The sequence below is a fragment of the Ailuropoda melanoleuca genome, chromosome 12, assembly GCF_002007445.2.
Source record: "Ailuropoda melanoleuca isolate Jingjing chromosome 12, ASM200744v2, whole genome shotgun sequence".
In the NCBI taxonomy this organism is placed as follows: Eukaryota; Metazoa; Chordata; class Mammalia; order Carnivora; family Ursidae; genus Ailuropoda; species Ailuropoda melanoleuca.
The window spans coordinates 62262526-62282981 of NC_048229.1; the positions used below are offsets into that span (position 1 = coordinate 62262526).

The 20456-nt window shown below is 45.9% G+C and overlaps 1 long non-coding RNA gene across 19 annotated transcripts in view; it reads right to left on the reverse strand.

Moving 5' to 3' along the window:
• LOC105237265 overlaps positions 1–20456 on the reverse strand; it is a 493381-nt gene that overhangs the window by 362714 nt on the left and 110211 nt on the right. For 3 of the 19 annotated variants that reach the window (XR_004618911.1, XR_004618907.1, XR_004618897.1), the window contains one exon: positions 5857–5921. The exons of the other annotated variants lie outside the window; for them this stretch is intronic. This is a non-coding gene — a long non-coding RNA (uncharacterized LOC105237265). The remainder of the gene's footprint in view (positions 1–5856; positions 5922–20456) is intronic. 19 annotated transcript variants of the gene reach the window in all.

Here is a 20456-nt window from a genome sequence, read left to right on the forward strand (position 1 = left end):
CTGCCATTCTGGCTGACCCTGACCCTGGGCACACTCTTCAGCCTCTGTATAACTGAGCTTTCATACAGGGCGGTAGGGAATCATATGTGCCCCCACCCCGGGCACTGAGTCTGGTTCATCGTGGTTCTCAGTAGATATTAACCAGATCAATGGCCATGCTACACTCCCCTTGGGGCAGGTAGCTTCTCATCTCCTCCCAGTCTCCTGGAGCTTCAGAGAGGGCCCTGGGCAGTTCGCCTGCCCCAAAGGATACACAAGCAGCCCATCCCACACTTATCGGTGGTCTCTGAACTTAACAGTTTCCAACTACTCCCTTCTGGCTCCAAATCCATGCTTTCCCCACAATGCACCGAGCACATCCATCCCCCCAGCACAAAGCTTGACAGAGAGTGGCTGGGCAGCCAGTCATGAACTGCTGGTCAACTCTTTCCTGTTCTCAGAAGCATGTGCCAGTTAGACTCGGGTGCAGCTGCATGGGAGAGCAGCGGGCACACAGGCTCTGGAATCACCCAGGCTGGGGTTTGATGCCTGTGCTGACACCTTCTAGTGCGTGGGCCTGGATGAGTCACTCAGTCCTGCCTGAGGCTCTGCGTTCACATCTCTAAAATGGGGCTGGGAGACAGAGCTAGATGCCAAAAGTGCATGGTCACTGTCGTTGGAAAGACGATGTGTCTACAAAGTCTCCCACACATACCAGGACACCATAAATACTCATTTCCTTCTTCTCTTCCACCCTTGCTTCTTGCTCGTCCTCTTTCCTTTCCCAGCTCCCTACCTAAGGGTCTTCTGCAACTGCACCATCTGTTAGGAATCTCATCGATACAGCACGACATTCCATTGGCTGCTTGCTCTGATGCGCTTTTTTTTTGGGGGGGGGTCTTGTGTTGACCCATTAATCATTTGGACCTAATCTCCCCAGGGGTGCAATAAATGCTTCAAAGACAAGGATCGGAGTCTGCCTCACCTTGAGTGACAGTAGCTACTGAGACATGAGCCACAAATGTCCATGGAAGGAATTATCCCCAACAACCGTGAAAGGGGACATCTGCCAAAAAGGAAGACCCCCCCCCCCAACCAAGCCGTAACACTCTCAATTTCCTCCCATGCTACCTAGGTTATATCCTTGAATCTAATATGAGGAAAACAAAATGATGACTCCTAGTGATGACCCTGTCAAACAAAGCTGAATAACTGTCCGACAGAATTTTCTAATGTTTCCACATGCAGAACAAAATAACATACAGACACAGACACACACCATAAAACAATGCCAGAATCACCGGCAGTGTGCACAGAGATTGCAAATTTCCTTACGAATTCATCAGAAAGAATGGGTGCCTGGCATCATCTCCCACCCAGGACGCAGACGCCGTCTGAAACATTCTGCTCCCACAGCAATCCTGCCTCGTCAAGAGCTGACGATCAGACATGCGAAACAAGTGCTATATATGAATCTTGCAAAAGTATCACCTTGGGAAAACACAACCAAAACAAATTGAGAAATCATATAAATAATTACTCTGAGCTTCAAGTCTAACATGGAAAAGGAAGGCACACAGGCATAAATGCTAATTAATATGACTGTTTAATTACAGGGGCACAAATTAATAAACCGGAATTACTCCAGATTTCCAGCAGGCATCCCATCTCTGCATGTGATCTCAGACGTGTGGGCACAGGGAGAGAAACGCTTAGCTTTCCTTGGCCAGGTGCCCAGCTGGAATGGCATCAGGAATGGGGGAGGTGAGGACCAGGTCCTCCAGCCCCCACCCCTCTTCTCAGACATGCTGACCCCTCATCGGCATCAGCAGATGCAAGCTTCCACCAGGATATCTACCTATTAGGAAACCATTCCTCACACAGCTACAAGGACCCACCACAACGTGCTAAGGACAAAATGAAACCCAACACAACCAAGGCGCAGGATTCATTAAGTAGCCATTGGATATGCCAGGTACTCTGTCTCTCTGTGTTTCCCTCTCTCAATTTATTTTGGTTTCTGATTTCCCAAAGTAATGCTTTTGAAAAATTCATATACATTACTCATTTTGCATGTCTGATTGTCAGCTCTTAACAAGGCAGGATGCTGTGGAAGCAAAATGCATATCAGACTCAGTTCGGAAGATGGTATCATCTACATGGGAGGAATCATCCCATTATACTGACAAGAAAACCAGTTCGGAAGATGGTATCATCTACATGGGAGGAATCATCCCATTAAACTGACAAGAAAACTCTCTGCAGGTCAGCGAATCTGATTTTGCCAAAGCCACAAAACTAGAACACAGAAGGTTCTGGGTGTCTGAGTCCAAAGTCTGTGCACTTTTCATTACAGCCAGCCTCTTTCTAGAAATCAAAAATGCTTCCTCTTCTGAAACTTACACGACAACATTCATTTGATCATCTTCTCATTCAGGAAAGTCAGTCTTGGACGTACTATGTGCCAGCTTCGGATTATGTTCTGGCTACCATGGTGAGCAAAAACTGCCCCAGAACCCCACTTTTGAGTGACTTACGCAGGAAGCAGCAGAGGATGCCACAGATAAAATAATCATATATATAAATGCATTTCAACAGCCTTTGATCAGGGCTCCATAGGGGAGAGAATATTGGGGCTACGAGAATTCATAAAAGTGAGGGTTAAATGGTCAGGAAAAGCTCCCCTAAAGAAATACTGGTTGAAGGATGATCTGAAGGATGAATATGAATAGGTAATATACAGTAGCAGAGTATGTATGAATACAGAATTCTCTCTACTTGTTCTGTTTTCTTCCCAGCCATTCACCCTCCACCTGCTCCAACCTACCGCGCCTTGTGCTCCCGTCACTCTGCCTCAGGAGTTCATGGGATGAATTTCATGCACATTTTCAATCCTCTATTTGATTGAGCTTTCAGGCATTTTGGACAGAGTTGGTCACTCCCTTCTCCTTGAAATCATGCCCCTCTTGGCTTCTGAGACAGAAATGTACTTGTTTTCCTCCTCCCTCTTTGGATCCTCTCTGAAAATCGCCTTGACGTAATCGTTCCCCAAGTGTTCATTTACTCTTTCCCTAGACAACCTCATTCCCCCCAATGGCATTACTGAGCACCCCACTGTGGTGATTCTCATGTTTGTATCTCCAGCCCCGATCTTTCTTCTGGACTCCAGATCTGTATTTCCAAATTGCCTGATGGATAGCTGGCTCTTGGATGTCTCAAAGGCACCTCAAACTCAGTATGACCAAAACTGAGTTCATCTTGTGACCCTGACTCCACTTCAGAGCCATCTATTCAACAGGAAAAGCAGAACCCCAAGCATCATGCATGATCTCTTTTTCTCCTTGCCTTTGTGATATCCTGAAAGATGGCTCCCAAAGATGTCCAGGTCCTTTTTCCTGGAATCTTATCAGCAAAAAAAGGGACACTGGGGATGTGATTAAATTAAGGAAACTGAAATATCTTAGCCTCCAAGTGGAGAGATTATCCTGGATTATCAGGCTGGGTCCTAAATGTAATCACAAGGGTCCTTATGAGAGGGAGGCAGAGGGTAGTAAAATAATGGGGAGCAGAGAGTGAAGGGATGCAGACACAGCCAAGGAATGCCAGCAGCTGCTAGAACGTGGAGGAGGCGACAAACAGATTCTCCCCTGGGGCTTCGAGAAAAAACCAGCCCTGCCAAGACTTTGATTTTTAGCCCTCATTTCTGACTTCTAGCCACCAGGAGTATAAGAGAGTTAACTGCTCTTGTTTTAAGCCATAAGCTTGTGATATACGTTACAGCCGCAATAGGAAACTAATACACCCTACTCTAACATACATGCCACCAAATTGCCTTTATTTTGCTGTCCAAATAATTCCCAAATGTGTCTACTTTTGCCCATCTCCACAGCCCCTTCTCTGGGACAGTCTCCCATCATCTCTCAATCTGTGAGCAGGTACCACACCCTCTGGCTTCCCATAGCTCCTAGGATAAGAAGCAACATCATTGGCATGGTCCCCCATAAACGTGCTTGTCTTGGTCCCTGCCTCCCTTCCCAGGCTTATCTTGTACCCAGACACACACTGGCCTTCTTTCAGTTCTTGGAGGGTACTAATTCCCTAAATACCACAGGGCCTTTGCACAACCTTCTCCCTTGGCTCCGGATGCTTGTTAATTTCAGGTAATAACTTAAATATCATACCCTCATCCTGTTTTCTCTGATCTGCCAGAATTGGGTTCATCCAGCACATACAACAGTTGAAATTTTATACTAACTTTTGGGACTGTGTCATTTACATCTAACTCCCCAGATAGTAGGTAAGTCCTCAGAAAATGAGCTATTCGTGGCTTGGTGTGCCTACCAATGCATCCTCAGCATCTAGCACATGACCTGGCAGAGAACAAGTGTTTAACAAATATGTTTGGATGACTCCCAGAGACAAACGGAATGCCTTTGGGCATCTGTGTGGATAGCATGGGTGGTCTCAAAGTTGGCTTTGTCCAACCCCTTTTAGCTATTCAGTTAGAGAAAAGGGAGGGGGGGGTGTCATGAGAAGGACTTGATTGCACTCGGCAGTGGCCAAGGAAACTCCAGAATGAGAACGTAATACTTATCGTGGCATCTTCCTAAAACAGGCACTGGGCAGAGTTCTCAGTTAACTTAGAATTCACAGGAGGGAATATGAGTTTTTTGGGGGGGTGCTATTAGCCTACCTCCTCTCCACTTCCAGCCCTGTAAAGTTTCCTTGGCCATTTTTCCTTCAGTTTCTCAGATAAAAATACTTTGGAAATTATCTAATAATAGACCAGGGTTTTAAATAGCATTCTGTGCCAAGGGGCTTACCTGAAGGCACATCATAGGCCACTTGGGGTTGGAGGTGGCTCTGCATTAACCAAAGCCCCTCTTCATCTATTCTGGGGACTGGGATTTCACACAGGAAATTTTAATGAAAGGCTTTTGTGACTAGAAAGAAAATATTTTATAAAAGGCATGATTTATGTTATTTACGCCACACTTCACAGTTTTCCACAAAATATTTGTTGATTTTTTTTTCCGTTCAGTTCTCCCATAAGCCCATCAAACTAGGAGATTATTTACTCCAGGAGACAGATGAAAAAATGGCTCAAGGAGCTTAGGTCTCCCCCCTCCACCCCAAATCACAGATCTGGTAATAGGGAAGAGTTTGGACTCAAGTCCAGGACACTGGACTTTCTAGAAGCCATGGGATAGTGGTTTGAGCTCATTTTAGGGGCTTATTTATTTATTAGTTAAGGAAATGACTTCACTGAACATTTGGGTTTCCTCTGTGAAGAGAAAACAGCACACCATTTTAGGTGTGGCAAGGTTAGGTGGCAAGATTAGGGGTAAATTTATTGCCTTCTTTGTGCTTCTCTGTAACTTCTACAATGTTTGTGCATTAATTTCATATTTAGAAAACATTAGAAAATAAACAAGTATTCATTTGAAGTAAATCAACGGGTAAACAAAGGAAGGTCTCCTACTCACCTTGGGAGGGCAAGGGAAGTAACTGATTATTTGGAACTGGCTCTGAGCCTTGATGATAAAAGCAGACATCATTCAAGCAAGGGAGTGAGTGGGCAGTGATGTGATACTGGGTAAAACCAATTCCGTCACTTCTGAGACAGGAGGACCTGCTTCTCCAATTACCATTTTTGTGAGTCTCGAGTCTCTGGAGGAATGGAGGAAATAAACCAGCCGACCTATATTGGTCAAGGCGCTTGATCAGAAGTCGCAGAAACACAACTGAAAGTAGCTTAGAGGCAGAAGGAATTCACTGAGTTACATAAATGAGAAACTAAGGAAGCTCATTGCAGTCATGGCTCTCGTTCCATCTATGAACTCAGCCTTCCCCTTCTTACTGCTTAAGCACACTCACCCAGTGGGACTGGAAAAGTGGACACCAGCAGGCTCGTTGTTCTTATCCTCCCAGATTGGCAAACCCTGTGGGAATAAAACCTCTCTCAGAGCCTTCACACTAAGCGCAAGGATGATTCTGATAGGCCACGCTTGAATCCCGTGGCCCCACCCCCTTAATAAGAACCAATCACTGTGACGAGGTAACAGGGAGTAGGATGGGCCCGGCCAATCCCATGTGCCCACCTCTATGCCCAGTGGCCCTCTTCCTGGAGACCCAGCTCTCTTGTAATGAATATGAACAAGACAAACTCCTGACTAAGCCAAATGAGGTGAGCATTTCCCTTGGACAGAGGGTCCAATTTACGTGTGCTGCTAGAAAGTTTAATTAGTTTGTGAAATGCATTAAATGATAAAAGTAAGTTTNAATATGAACAAGACAAACTCCTGACTAAGCCAAATGAGGTGAGCATTTCCCTTGGACAGAGGGTCCAATTTATGTGTGCTGCTAGAAAGTTTAATTAGTTTGTGAAATGCATTAAATGATAAAAGTAAGTTTGCTAAGCAACATTTAAATACTTAGCAGGGGCGGGGAGAAAAACTTTAAAATCAAAGCGACAACACAACAACAAAGGAATGTTTGGTCAGAAAAAAACGAAAAGCCATAAAATGTTGGGTTCTAGAGAAAAATCATCACGGCACAAGGTTCCGAGAAAACAGGTATGTGGCCCCCTGACACGGACTAAACCTTGGATGGCCATCAAGTTCTTCCCGACGATTTTTGCGGCTTAACTACTCTTTGCAATTGGAGACAAGAATTGCAGAAGATGCTCCTCCCTCAATAAAACTCCAAATAAATTAGATATTGAACAAGACACTGAGATCCTGGCAAGAATGCACAAAAAAATTGGGCCTCGAGCTGTTGAGAGATGATAAATTGTCAGTTTCTGTTTAGTAAGATTGTGTCTCATCACCATCTCCTGTAAGGGGTTTGATAGCTTTTGTTTTTAACCTGCGAAGATGAAAATCAATTCCCAGCTAGAGCTGGAAGCCCCAAACCATACAGCTGCAAATATATCAATTAATCAATCAGTCAGTCAGCCAACAGATCAGCAAGACCATATTGAGGATCAATTCTTGCTGGGCATCTGGGGCAGGGGAAAGAATTAGAAAATTTGCCCCTGCAGATGCTGGATGAGGGAAGCCACAATTCAGAAGGCATTAACTCCAACTTTGAAGGAAACAGCGAATGTCTTTCCATTAGAATTATGTTGGGTTGGCACGTCCCACCTTCCCATCTGTCCTGTCTTGAAGACATGCTTGATTTTAGGCCCAGGGTTAATCCACAGGCTTTGACTTACACCTCTGCCCTACTCAGGTGTCCACACTGGCAACAACATTACTCCTTATATATCAACTGGGTTTATGGATCCTGTGCTCCCCAGGCGTTTTATAAGAGACAGAAGTGGGGATGAGGAACCTGGAATCAAGCTCATTCCACCCCGACCCTTAAGTTATGGCCCCTGTATCTTTAACCATAAAGCAGAAATAACATGTGCCTTGTAGACTGCAAGGATTAAATGAGATCACAAATGTACAGTGCTTAAAATAAGACCTGGTTCAGAGTTAACGGTATTTTGTTAACATTACAATCACCACTGGTGGTAGTGTGTTATTTCAAACATCAGGTGGGTACTCTTAGGTTAGATTTTTTTTTTTTTAGTATCCATAAAAATGAATATAAGCATGTTTTGCTCCTCTGTTTCTTATCCCTCTCTAAATGGACTTCCTCACCCTACAATAATCCTATTAAATTCTACAGACTTTCACTTACATGACAAACATCCCACTGGTTTCAGCCCAAACAAAAAACTAATTGTCCCCTTCTTCGTTTGTGAGTTTGTTTTTCCAGATGAAACATTTCACGCTATTTTCCTGTCCCTTGGCATTTTTTAACAACCAACACTGTATGAGTTAGCTACAGAGATAGGCTTCTTAGAGCAAGGAAGTAAGAGTGTGTGAAGCCAGTGGCTCTATTTGAAGCCACAGTTCTCAATTTCAGCTAGGAAACGGCTGAAGGAGTGTGATACAGAGGAGAGAACGTCAACTTGAAGGTCAGGAGAGGCAGCGTCTTAATTAATCCTGCCTCCCCCTTCTGCCTCCTATAAGTTACATGACACTCGGTATGTTTCTAAACCAGTGCAAAAAACAACTATTGTTCTTGCCCTTCCAAGAACGAACTTGGCAAGATTTACGGACATTATTTCCCTACATATTCTTCACAATGAAATTAACAAGTCAGAAGCATCGTGACCCTTCAGGAAAGAAATCAGTGGAAGTTATTTCCATGGGAGGCTCTGAAGAAAGAGGCTGAAGGCAGGAAAGCAGGAGATTCAAGTTCAAGTCCCAGTCCTACCATCAAGAACTGGGTGACCTTCAAAAAGCTTCCTCTCCATGCTGGCCTCCTTTCACTCTTTGAGAATGGGGAGACTGAGACTAAAGGATTCATTAAATGTCCTTCCAACTCTGGCGCTTGGCCACACTCCATTCTAAGACTTCCCATGGAATAAAATCTTACTGCTCTCACTTCTCTCTCAGCTGCCTTAACAACCACACCTGCTACCTCTTGCTTGTCAACAAGAACTGGTATTTGTTGAAAATATGCATCAGAATATGCCAGATGCCTTACCTTATAACTCACTCCAACCCTCTGAAGCAGATGCTATCATTATCCTACTTGATAGCTAAGGAGTCCAGGGCCATGAAAGGTTGCAACACTTCGTATTTAAGAGACATTTCTGGGGCGTGAGATGCAAACCCACTTCTCTGCAAGGCTTCTCAACAAGACAACCTCGGCTTGCAAGATATAGAAGTTGCCAAGGTCACCCCTTAGACAAGAGACCCCTTTGTTCAGCAGTTCTTCCTGCCCTGCCCCCCATCTCCAGTTTGGGCTTTGATTTAGGTTTTTGATAGGGGGAGGGGCAACACGGGTTAATGAATGGTTCAGATATCTTGTTGGTGGGCTGAGGGAAAGAAGAGTCCCTTGTCTTCCCGGCAGAATGCATGCTCTTGGGGGACCTGTCCAAGTCTGTGGTCCTCCTCTGGAACATTCCTGCCTATGAGGCTATTGGGCAAGTTAGGTGGAATTCTATAAATTCCAGGGGCAACTTCTGACACACCACTGACCTTACTCTACCCCTACTCCTATCCCACTTTCCTTTAAGACCCAACCCTTGAAAAGCTGCTTTTCTATTTTTGGAATTGATCCACCCTTCCTTAAATCAATCCAGATCCCAACAAGAAAGAGATTGTGTGCTGCCTGTGGTCCCCTCTAGGATTTTGATGGATTCCTATCTCACATTTGGGTCCTTCATCCATTGTGAGTCTATTTTTGTGTACGGTGTAAGGAAATGGTCCAGTTTCATTCTTTTGCATGTGGCTGTCCAATTTTCCCAACACCATTTGTTGAAGAGACTGTCTTTTTTCCATGGGATACTCTTCCCTGCTTTGTCGAAGATCAGTTGACCATACAGTTGAGGGTCCATTTCTGGGTTCTCTCTTCTGTTCCACTGATCTATGTGTCTGTTTTTATGCCAGTACCATACTGTCTTGATGATGACAGCTTTGCTGAAAACAGAGTGACTCAGGAGAGTTCACTGCTGAACGGGCTATGAACCAAGGCATGGGTAGAGGGACTAAAGTGACAGGACAATAACCAGAGTCTTGGTAGCAGAACTTCACCACCCCTAGGACCAAAAGGCTGAGAGCAGAGGAGTAGTTACTAGAAATCAGAGAGAAAGAGAGAGAGAGAGACAGAGAGATGCACCACGGACAATCGCCTTTCTTGGGAGGAGCAACCTCCAGTCAAAGGACATAGCCAGCCAAGAGGTGACCTCATAGGGAGGCAGTTAGGGGATAACACTCTGACTTCACTCTTGGCTGTGAGGGTTCATTCCAGAAACATAGAATTGGCCTGAGCTATTCTGTAAAAATAATACCTGTACAACACAGCACTGACCCTTGGTCAGGGCATGAAATGTACTGATTAATGGTGTTGCATTGTCATTGTGGGTACAAGGCATTTGGGGCTGGTCTGCACCAGCTCAGTGACATTGTTCCTTGGCAATGGCGATATGACAATTTGCACTCTATAATCTCCCTCCGAACACGTTTTGGGACTCCCCATTGGCCAGGCCCAGTTGAAAGAAGCAGGCAGAGGAATTCCTTGATGTCATGCATGTAGTTCGGCTTCCAGGGCAGAGCACAGGCTGGAAAAGGGTGGCGAGGGGGTCTCCTGGTCGCTCCTTCAGCACGAAGGCTGTGTCCCATGCATCGCACTCACTGGGTTCTCTTTTACAGCAGAACATCAGACGTGTGGCCCCACCTCCCTGACCATGAGTCCCCTAAGAGCACACTTACTCTGCTTCCCATGGGCATCTCCCCCGCCCATCTCAGAGCCTGGCACCGAGGACGTGCACAGTGAGTGTGACAGCACCTCCAGGGCCAGCAAACATCATGGAGAACCAGCCAGCTGCCTGCTTTCCCCCAAGGTCTACACTTTTTTGTTGTTGCTGCTGCCAAAGAATCTTGCCAGTTTCCCAGCAGCTACAGAGACTCTTTGGAAGGTGGGGAGAGATGGCTGAGTGGAGAGAGCTGTTGCAGGAGGAGGTTGAGCCATAGCTGGTCTCCCAGTGCCTCCCCCGGTGATATTAGATAAACAGAGATGGGAATCACATTTCAGTGTGACAGCTTAAAAGGCATGTCAAGAAACAATTAAAAAGATCTAGAGCAACCAGGTCCTGAGAGACTTTCGTCAGAGTGAGATTGCTTCCCATCCTCCGATGTGGGGGCGACGTGGCCCACAAGCACACGTTCGGGGGCCTTGAATTCTCAAAGGCAGGATCCTCCGAGACCTGAGGCTAGAGAGTAAGTGAGCCTGGAGAATTGGACCGTCTACTGCTCTCTGGCGTTTGAGAAATCACCTGTAATCAGCAGCACAGAGCATCTGCCCGGCAAGTCTCCACCCGAGCCCGCCACCTTCCAGTCCTTGTCAAAACCCCGACTGTGAGCAATAGTATTTATAGAGTACTGCCTGAAGGACGTTCTGTCCATCACTCCTTTGGATCAAGTTTTTCAGATTATCTTCCCCAGAGCCCTGGAATTCCTGGGGGTGTCCCTGAGGCTCCCTAGAAACCAATCCCCTGCTTCTACCCCAATCCAGAAATTGCCAGGTCTTATCTGTTATGTGTGGGATATTGGGGCTGCACGTAAGAAATCACCTTTTTAAAAACGCATGCTGAGGCCTTAAAAGAGCAAAAGCCATCACATTAGCCTGAATCTTATTCTGTGATCAAGCCAGATGAAGCCTGGATCCTGTGCCTTTGCTCTGCTGCCCTTAGAATTTCTCGTGCTAAATTAAGCTTCAGAGGAATCCCATCAGCTCACTTTGTGGGAGCCCATAAAAAAACAGCTTATTGAAATTCCTGAAATGTCTCTTGAAGGACTTATTTTGGTGAATTCATGAGAGTCTTGCCACTTTTGTATCAGGAAGAGTTGATACCGGTTTGATTGGGTCATGCAACCCCTGTGGGCTGGGAACCTGGCTCCGTCTCCATCGTTGCCTTGGCCTCTGCGAATTTCAGCACGATCCCCGAGGCGCACTTCCAACCGTACAGAACCTGGGCTCTTGGAGTTTCAAATCCCTGCCCCAGCTCCCTCAGTTACTTACTTTATCATTTTGGATTGCATGTTTATGTGAGTTAATGCAGAATATGTGTATCCTCCCTCCTTTGTGAAAAGAGAGGGAGAAGAGATGATATGAATAAATAAAAGCATGTGACTCTTAAAGAAGAAAGAAGCAACTCCCTTCATTGGTAGGGCTTCTGCCACCCCACAAACGTGTTCTAATTCTGATCTCCCATGAAACGCACTGGTTTTCCCATTCTCTGCTTACAAATCTTTGTTGGCTCCCAGGCTGCTGTCTATGAGAAGACATCAACCTCCCTCAGATGGAAGGAATTCCAAGGCCTTCTCATTTCTGATCCACCAGCTCAGCCTTATCCTGCCCCTGTGTCCTATACCCCCATCATTAGGCCAAAGTGCTCACTAGTCCCCAAATCCGTGTGACCCCTTCCTATCCCTTTCTTTGGCAAACATGGTTCCCAAGCTTGTAATGTCTTCCCCCATATTCCCCATTGAAAATTCAAGACCAGGAGTATTTCTCCCCCTAGTCAGGCCTACGCTGGTGCCCAGAGTAGACTGCCGCCCCGACTCCGTTTCTTGTGTCCGAGTCACATCTCTGTTGGTCACTCACAATATTACATTGCCAGACTTCTGTCCCTTAGTCTCTCCCACTGGACTTCAAGCCTCCTAGGCACGGGGGGGGGCACACCTTACCAGAGAGTCTACACTGGGGACAGAACACCGAGAGGGCTTGGCGCAGAAGAGTTAAGTACTCTCTTTATGCCACGACAGACAGGCAGGCAGACCCCCAAGGCATCATTCCACGGCTCACCATCAACACTGGTTCTAGAAATGTGGATGGCCGTGGTCACTCTCAGCCTCCCCCAATCCTGCCTTCCCCGAGATCTTCACCTCCAATCTCAGAATCCACCTGCAGGTGGGAGCTCTGGAATTTGTCTTGCGGTCATCGACTCAGTCTCAGACTTCTGATATTTTAATTCCTGAGGTGAAGAATCCTTATGGGTTTTGCTAAGAAGAGAGAACATCATCTAGGGTCCCAGGGAAGCTGCATTTGCTTCCATGATTCTGCTATCCTGATTGATGATGTGCAGTGAGCCTCCCATGATAGCATGGTGCAGCAACAGAGCCACACCTTTGTGTTTGCACACCCATGGCACACTCACAGAGCCCCACTCCGCCCTGCACCGAGACTGAGCGAATATGGAGTCACAAAGACTTGAGTCGAAACACTGGTGCAGCTAATTGTGTAGGGAGTGTGTGCTTGGGCAGGTCTCACCTGTACAACCACACTTTCCTCCGTGCAGTAGGGATAGCACGTATTATTTTATTTTCCCTACAAACCAACAACTATATGGAATAGCTCCAGTTTGCTAAGTCACTGAATCTCTCCATGCCTCAGTTTCCTTCCCTACAGAGTAGGGACATGCCCACTTGGCTGGGATACTAAGAGAGTTCAGTAAGAGAATGGATGCATAGAACTCTATACAAAGCCAAGATATGAATGCTTATTTATTGTCTGTGGCCGTGTCCCCAGAAGATAAAAACTTTCAGTCTAGTGATGTATCTTCTATACCAATCCAAGGGAAATGTCACCTACAGCTCTGATAGGTGTTGTGATTGCTGGCTATAAGCATATTCCTGGGAAGGACTCCCACTGCCAATTTCAACAGATCCCTTTGATTCTTACGTATGCACTAAAGTCACTCTCGTTGTCTGCCAATGAGCCTCTTGATGTCTACGTGACTCTGAAGTTTCTTGCAGGTAGCACTCCCTTGCCAAGCTCTAAGCTGTTGTTGTTGGAAACATGCCCCTTATTCATCCGCTGTGCCCCCACCTAAGGCTTCAGTGACATCCTTCCACCCAGAGTACTGGTCACACACTCTAGATACTGTGCCGTCAACCTGTCAACAGCAATCCCCTCACATGCCCCTGTAGCTGCCAACACCCATTCTAACACCCTCACTCCACCAGGGGACTCTAGACTCAGAGGCTGTCCCTCTCAGTCAGCTCCACTCCCAGGCAACCACCTGCCACCAAACAGCCACCCTTGGGAAGTGACAAGCATGCAAAAAGCACTGACGCGTTCAGCGTTCAGAGGAGCCTTCACTGTTCCTGCACTCAGAGAAAGAAGGAATTTGCCTGAGGCCAGGCCTGGGGAGGCTGCCATTTTTCTTCCTGAACTCTCCCCACTCCCAAGGGGCCATATTTAATTCATGACGCTGGAGCTAGCACCGTTGCCAGATATATTTCCTTGATGATTAAACATTAAACACACAAGTATTTCAAAGCATTTGAAATAACTCAGAACTAATGAAGGACTAATTGCTTCACTCTGTGTATTCAAATAGTGATGTTATTTTAAAAAAATGCATTCTTATGTCAACTGCTGCATCCATTAATTGCACGTTTTCCAACAGTTAGCTGTGGTGTGATTAAAGCATATGAAAATAATCTTTTAATTAGCTTTCATTTCGAAACAAATAGACAATTAAACCAAAGAAGTAAGTGTGAAAATTCTGTTGGTCTGTTTTGGGGGGATGCTTGTACAAATAATGACTATATCACTGGAAATTATTTCCTTGGCTGGTCTAATGGTTGTTATAGTAATTTCATCTTTTCTCTATTACATCCCTTCTATTTCTTATAATCCCATACCCCTACTGTTTTCCCCAGAAGCCTAAAATATATAACTAGATGAATAATAGTCTTTTTCAAGAATGTCTTTTTGAGTAGAGCTCTTCAAAGTACCAGCCAATTCTTATTAAAAATATCACTGTACTCATTACTGGTGTTTAAAAAGAGGGAAAAAGTCTGTTTTGGCCACAGCGTCATTAATACTTTCTCCCACCCTGTGAAGCAGGACGAGGGCCAGGTGACAGAATAGGTGCCCAGGGCACAAGATTTAAGGAGGCATGCATTCCCACATGCCAGCCCTTTGCTAGCACAACCCTCAGAGTTCATGCCTCCTTAAATTTTGTGACCTAGGGGCCTTGCTTGTCTCACTCTCCACCCAGCCTCCTGATGAAGAGTCACAGGGTCCCCACTATGTACTTAGTGCTATTCAAGAACCAGTTAACCATGAGAAAGGAACTGTAGACTCTATTTGGTCCAAACCTTCTTCTGCTATGTGTAAGGAGACTGGGGCCCCCCAAAAAAGAAAGGAAGGAACATGCTCAATGTGCTATGAAGAAAAGCAAGATAGAGATGACAAGTTCCTTGTCCTTGGCCATTCAGTCAAGAAGCATTTGGTGGGCTTCTGTGTGCTTGTGTGTGTGTGTGTGTGTGTGTGTGTGTGTGTGTGGCATGTGTGAGGGATCACCAGCCTCATATGGGCAGTGTTACCATGGAAGACACACTCTGCAGGGCAAGGCAAGAGAGCTGATCCTGAGGAAATAGAGATTAGGGGCCACTCTTTGAGCTGAGTGACCTTGGGCTAGTGACTTCACCTCTCTGAGCCTGTGAATCATTTCTTTAAATGAAGGTAATATTTATGTCACTGTGAGCACCAGGAACAATAATGGGAAGTGTGTTGCACAGTGGCTGACATAGAGTAAAGCATAATAATGACTATAGATACCATTTTATAGGTAATTTACTACGTGTCAAGAGCTTTGCTAAATGCTTCGTCTGCATTATGGCATTTTATCTGCACAGCAAACCATGGGATAAACATCACAAACTTCATTTTATAGGTAAAGAGAAGGGCTCAGAGAAACTAAATGACTTGCCCAAGTTCACCCAGGTGGTAAGTGGCAAAGTCAGGATTTGAACCATTTCCATCAATTTCTGATATTCAAGCTCTTTCTTTCTTAAGAAAATGGAGCTCAAATTCGGGAACATACCCATGGTTAGCAAATTCTTAAGGCAAGCCCTACAGATTTTAAATCCATCACCCAATCCCCTCAGCTACTGTCACAAACTCAATTAATGGGGTTCAGTAGGACCATGAGCAAGAAGAGCAGTACTGTAATCTTGTCATGATGGAAACGGTGTATAAGGTATAGAAAATATCACTTCCCCCCTGATGGGACAATTGCACTGAGATGCCTGAGGAACTTGGGAATGGAAGCCCAGCACATAAGAGAAACACAGAATTGAAGAGTTACAAGGGATCTCCGCTTCTGTGTTATCCGAACCCCCCTCCCCGGCCTCTGGCACAGGGTGGCACAGCCTCATTCACCCCCATTCACTTCATCAGCAAACGCCTTCATGATATTGAACTGAAACCTGCCCTTCAGTCCCCTGGGGCCACGCAGACACACAGCACCCTGGAGCCTCCCTCCTGCTGCCTCTTCTCCAAGGCACAAGACCCCGGGCTTCTGCCCATCCTCCAGAGGGCACGCTTTCTGTAAGCCTTATCAGCCCCACGAGGCTTCCTGTAACCTCCTGGATTCTGACAGGTGTGGGGTTAAATCCCAGCTCCACCACCATGGCTGACCTCCAGGAAGCCAATGCACCCCTCAGAACTCACGTTTTCTCTTCTGTAAAGTGAAAGCCATAGTAGCTACCTATTGTAAAGTGGTATTAAAGGAGATGAAGCATATAAGCACATTACCCACTCTATACAAGCACTCGATAAATGCTAACCCCTGTCATCATTACTGTGATTATTTCAGGGGGGAGCAGGAGAGCATCCGGGAACCTGAGGCAATGGAGGACAGATTAAGGGGGGGTCCTGCAGGCCAACCTGAGGGAGACCCAGCACAGGTGAGGTCAGCCCCCACCTCCTTCCCAAAGGTACTCAGTAAACAAACCATCGTATTGAGCAGAGTCCCCTTCGGGGACTCCCTGGAGCTGGAGGGTCTGCAGCTCCATTCAGATATCATTTCAGTTCTGCTAAATTATCACCAGAATGTGTTATCACAAATCATTCTGTGACTTGGCAGGATTGAGTGAAATGTGATCCCAAATCATACATTAAAGGAGTAGGGCATTTGCAATGGCACATTCATTTACACCATTTCATTTCACTCTCTCAACTGCTAAGACACTCAAACTCCCAGCAGGGAGCATTGGCCACAGCAGAAGGAAGACACTGAGTTATGACACGTCCTTGTCAGTCTTCCCCGCAAAAGCAGGAGTGAGCATGTATTGCTGATGTGCCGTGATTGCTGAGGACCGGAGGGAGGCAGGGGCGGCTTAGCCTTGAAGCTTTCAGAGGTCAAAACACGGACAGCAAATTATAAGGACCCCAGGATGCCTCCTCCTTTTCTGCATCGAGTATCAGTGAGTATGTGGATTAAAAGGTGAATGAAATGTGGAACTGTCCGCTTCATCCCCCTCCTGTTCCTACTCTAGCTGCTTGGATAGAATCTCTCACCCTCCCAGACTAGGAGGCAGAAAAAGCCAGGTTTGCTGGTGGATCATGCAATGGGAACATTTTGAAAAAACCAGCATGGGGATCTGAAAAAGGTTCTGCCTTTTCGGGGTTGCCCAGGGATAAGGAGAGCACTGAGTACCCAGTGACCTGAATCTCAGACATTAAAACCCTCACATCAGTTAAGACCTTGACCCTTCCAGATTCACTAATCCCTACCCCATCACTCAAGCTCTGATTGAGATATTCCCCCAGGCTCATCTGACAGCATGAATACAGGGCACCATGCCAGTGAATAATACGGGAAACTGCTCTCATCTGAGGATCAGTATAAGATTCACATAAGGAAGAAAATAATTGTTAAGGTCTGAAAAATGAGTTGGTATGAAATAGCCAAAGGAGGGGCGCCTGGGTGGCACAGCGGTTGAGCGTCTGCCTTCAGCTCAGGGCGTGATCCCGGCGTTATGGGATCGGAGCCCCACATCAGGCTCCTCCACTATGAGCCTGCTTCTTCCTCTCCCACTCCCCCTGCTTGTGTTCCCTCTCTCGCTGGCTGTCTCTATCTCTGTTGAATAAATAAATAAAATATTAAAAAAAAAAAAAGAAATAGCCAAAGGAAGGTTGGAGGACTGTGGGCTGCGGCAGGACAGACTAGCAAATATGGAGGACAGAGGACACTTGTGGGCTGGAGCAGACCATGGGATGGGGACTGGAGGGCAAGGCAACTAGAGACTGGGTGGCCCAGACACAGACTGCCCAATCTGTGGTGAGGATTCTGGTTGTGGTAACAGGTAGACATGATTAGATTTGAGTTTTGGAGAAAAAAATGTTTTAATCCACCAGCCATATGGGAACTGGATTGTAGGTTTTGCCAAGAAGGGAAGGAGATAGATTGATTAAAGGGTGATCACCATGGTCCCGATAAAGGGAAGGAACTGGGCTTGGGGCAAGAGAGCTGCTGGAGACAGAGGGGGGAGGATATAGCCCAGAGATATCGAGGAGGTAAAATCAGCAGAATTTGGCAATAGATTGTCTGTCGTGGGTAAGAAAGACTAGGCACAGGGTTTGGTCTTAGTATTCATCCAAATGTTCCCCTGTGCAAGGTCATTTGAAACCTAATAAAACAGCTTTCATGAAATTAGATTCGGTCAAAAAGTCGTGTGGTAGGCTGCTCATTTGAACGCTATTGAAAAATACAATGTGTGGTAGCCATACTGCTCTTTCTAGAATTTTCAGTGTTGTGAACTGAAGCACCGTGCTTGACATCTTCAGACATATTTTCTATTCAGATCTGTTCTAGAATTGTCTGAGGCAAAGATCCTAATGTTAGTCTGTAGAGAAAGACCTATTGAATATTGTGAGATGGAAATTCAAGAACACATTTATTTTTTTCTTTAATCTCATCTAAATCCACATCAGGATACCTAAACGAGTTCCCACTTTGCCACTAACTTGCTATGTGACCTCAGGCATTTTCATTCCCTCTCTGTGCTTTCACCTCTATTTTGGGAATGCGTAAGAAAGTAATCTGTAAAGCAACTTCTAGCACTAAAATCCTATACATACAAGACGCCAGCTCTACACACGTGGAGGAGAACATACTCATAATTGCAGGTAATTGAACTTCTGTTCCACACTGAGTACTGCACACTTGGATCCTGATTTTAACTCCGTTCTTTCAAACAAAGCACAATATAATTTACAGTCAATTTTGAAACAAATTTGCTCTAATGAAGAATGTTCCAAGCAACAGCATCACTTTTCTAAGAGTTACATTTTCCTAATGGGCACCAGGCAAAGGGAAACATCAAAATATGTTCCAAACCTGCAAACCCAGAGAATACACAACACTTAAACATCGCTGTTTGTTCCCAGTAAAATTAGCTACACGTTGCCTGCACAGTCGGACTCCTCAGGTGATTTTTCCGGAGTAGTACCAATTTATACCCCGGGCCTCCCTAGTGCAGCACACCTGATTGCCACCCCTGCCACATCCTGCAAAGGAACAACTGCTCTTGATGTCTCAAAGCTGTTTCCGTGAATATACTTGTACTCTGTGCACAAAACTGTAGATTCAAATGCCCATGCCCCCCCCCCCACCTGCTACTTCTGCTGCCAGTACCTTACAATAGATTAGGTCATCCTCATCCAGTTTGCAGACCACGGCGACGGTAGAGTAGCTGGTCTACCAGACTCCAGTTGCACCCACCCACAAACACACACAGTATTCCACATTCTATGTAAGCTTCCAGTATGTTCTTTGTAACAGGCAAGCCTGTCCTTCTCCACCCCCTTGGTCCACGATCTCTCAAGGCGAAGCCTAAAACCCCAGACAGGACATTCCAGGTCCTTCTGGATCCCATTCCAAGCTACTTTTCTAGTCTTGCCTGCCCAGACTTGGCTCCATGCACCCTCTCCCAGACACATGGCCAGTTTTCCTCTCCTCACATGACATCAGCCTCCAACACTGGTTTGTTTTTCTGCCTCACATTCCCTTCCTCTGGAATGTACTTCCTTTTTCTCAGCTTAGTGTACATCTGCTTATTCATTCAACAAATGTTTGAGCACCTATCATATGGTTAGGAATGGCAGCATATTTTGGCCAAACTTTACCAGAAGAAAACTGAATCAAGATTTAATACTCTGTAGGCAGAAGCACTTTGAAGGGTGCTTGGGAAGGACTCTTCTAGAACAAGGGTGTTCAAACTTCAATGAGCATGCGAGTCACCTGGTGATCTTATGAAGATGCAGATTCTGATTCAGCAGGTCTGGGAGCCAAGGAATCTGAAAGTCCTAACGAGCTACGAGGCAGTGCCCGTGCTGCCAGTCCAAGGACTTCAGGTAGCAAGGGCATCCATCGCCTTTAGATTTAGACATAACTGGATTCCAATTTCAGCTCAACTTCTTTCTAGCTGTGGGAAGTTGGGCACGTCACTTAACTTGTGTGAGCTTCAGTTCCTGATAATGGTTGCTAATTGGCAGGTTCTGGTCCTTCCAGTGGACTTTGAAGTGAGTGGGAGACAAGTGCTTGGACATTTGGGGTATAGCTAGATGTGTACTCTTATTGGGGTACAGACCCAGGAAGTGCTCAAATGACTTTCTAAAGAAAGTCACCCCGAATTTGAACATTAAAAAACAAACAGGAGTGAGCTGGTCAAAGAGAAGATAATCTGGGTGGAAGGAGTAATCTCACCAAGGAGAAGAGATGAGAGAGAGAATGAGTTTCAGGGCAACTGTGACGTCCTTAGGATAGCGTGCTTGTTGGAGGGTGTCGGGAGTCTGCCTGGAACAGCAGGTGATGACTAAGTCATGTCAGGCGTGCCTGTACATCGGGTATGGAGTTTGGAATTCCCCTGAAGACAAGATGGAGCTACTGGGGATGCGAAGCAGGGGAATGACCCGGGCAGATCTGCCTCTTGGTTTGGCATCCTGAGCTGCCCCATGGCAGGAGTCAGATTGGAGGAAATGAGACCGGTGAGGTGGGGAAGGCTGTGACAGAAAGGTGCTTGCCACATGCCTCAGGGATGTCAGCTGAAGCAACAAGTGAATGAATGATTACTCATCCCCTTCTTTGGAATCACGGACTTCATTCCTAATATTAT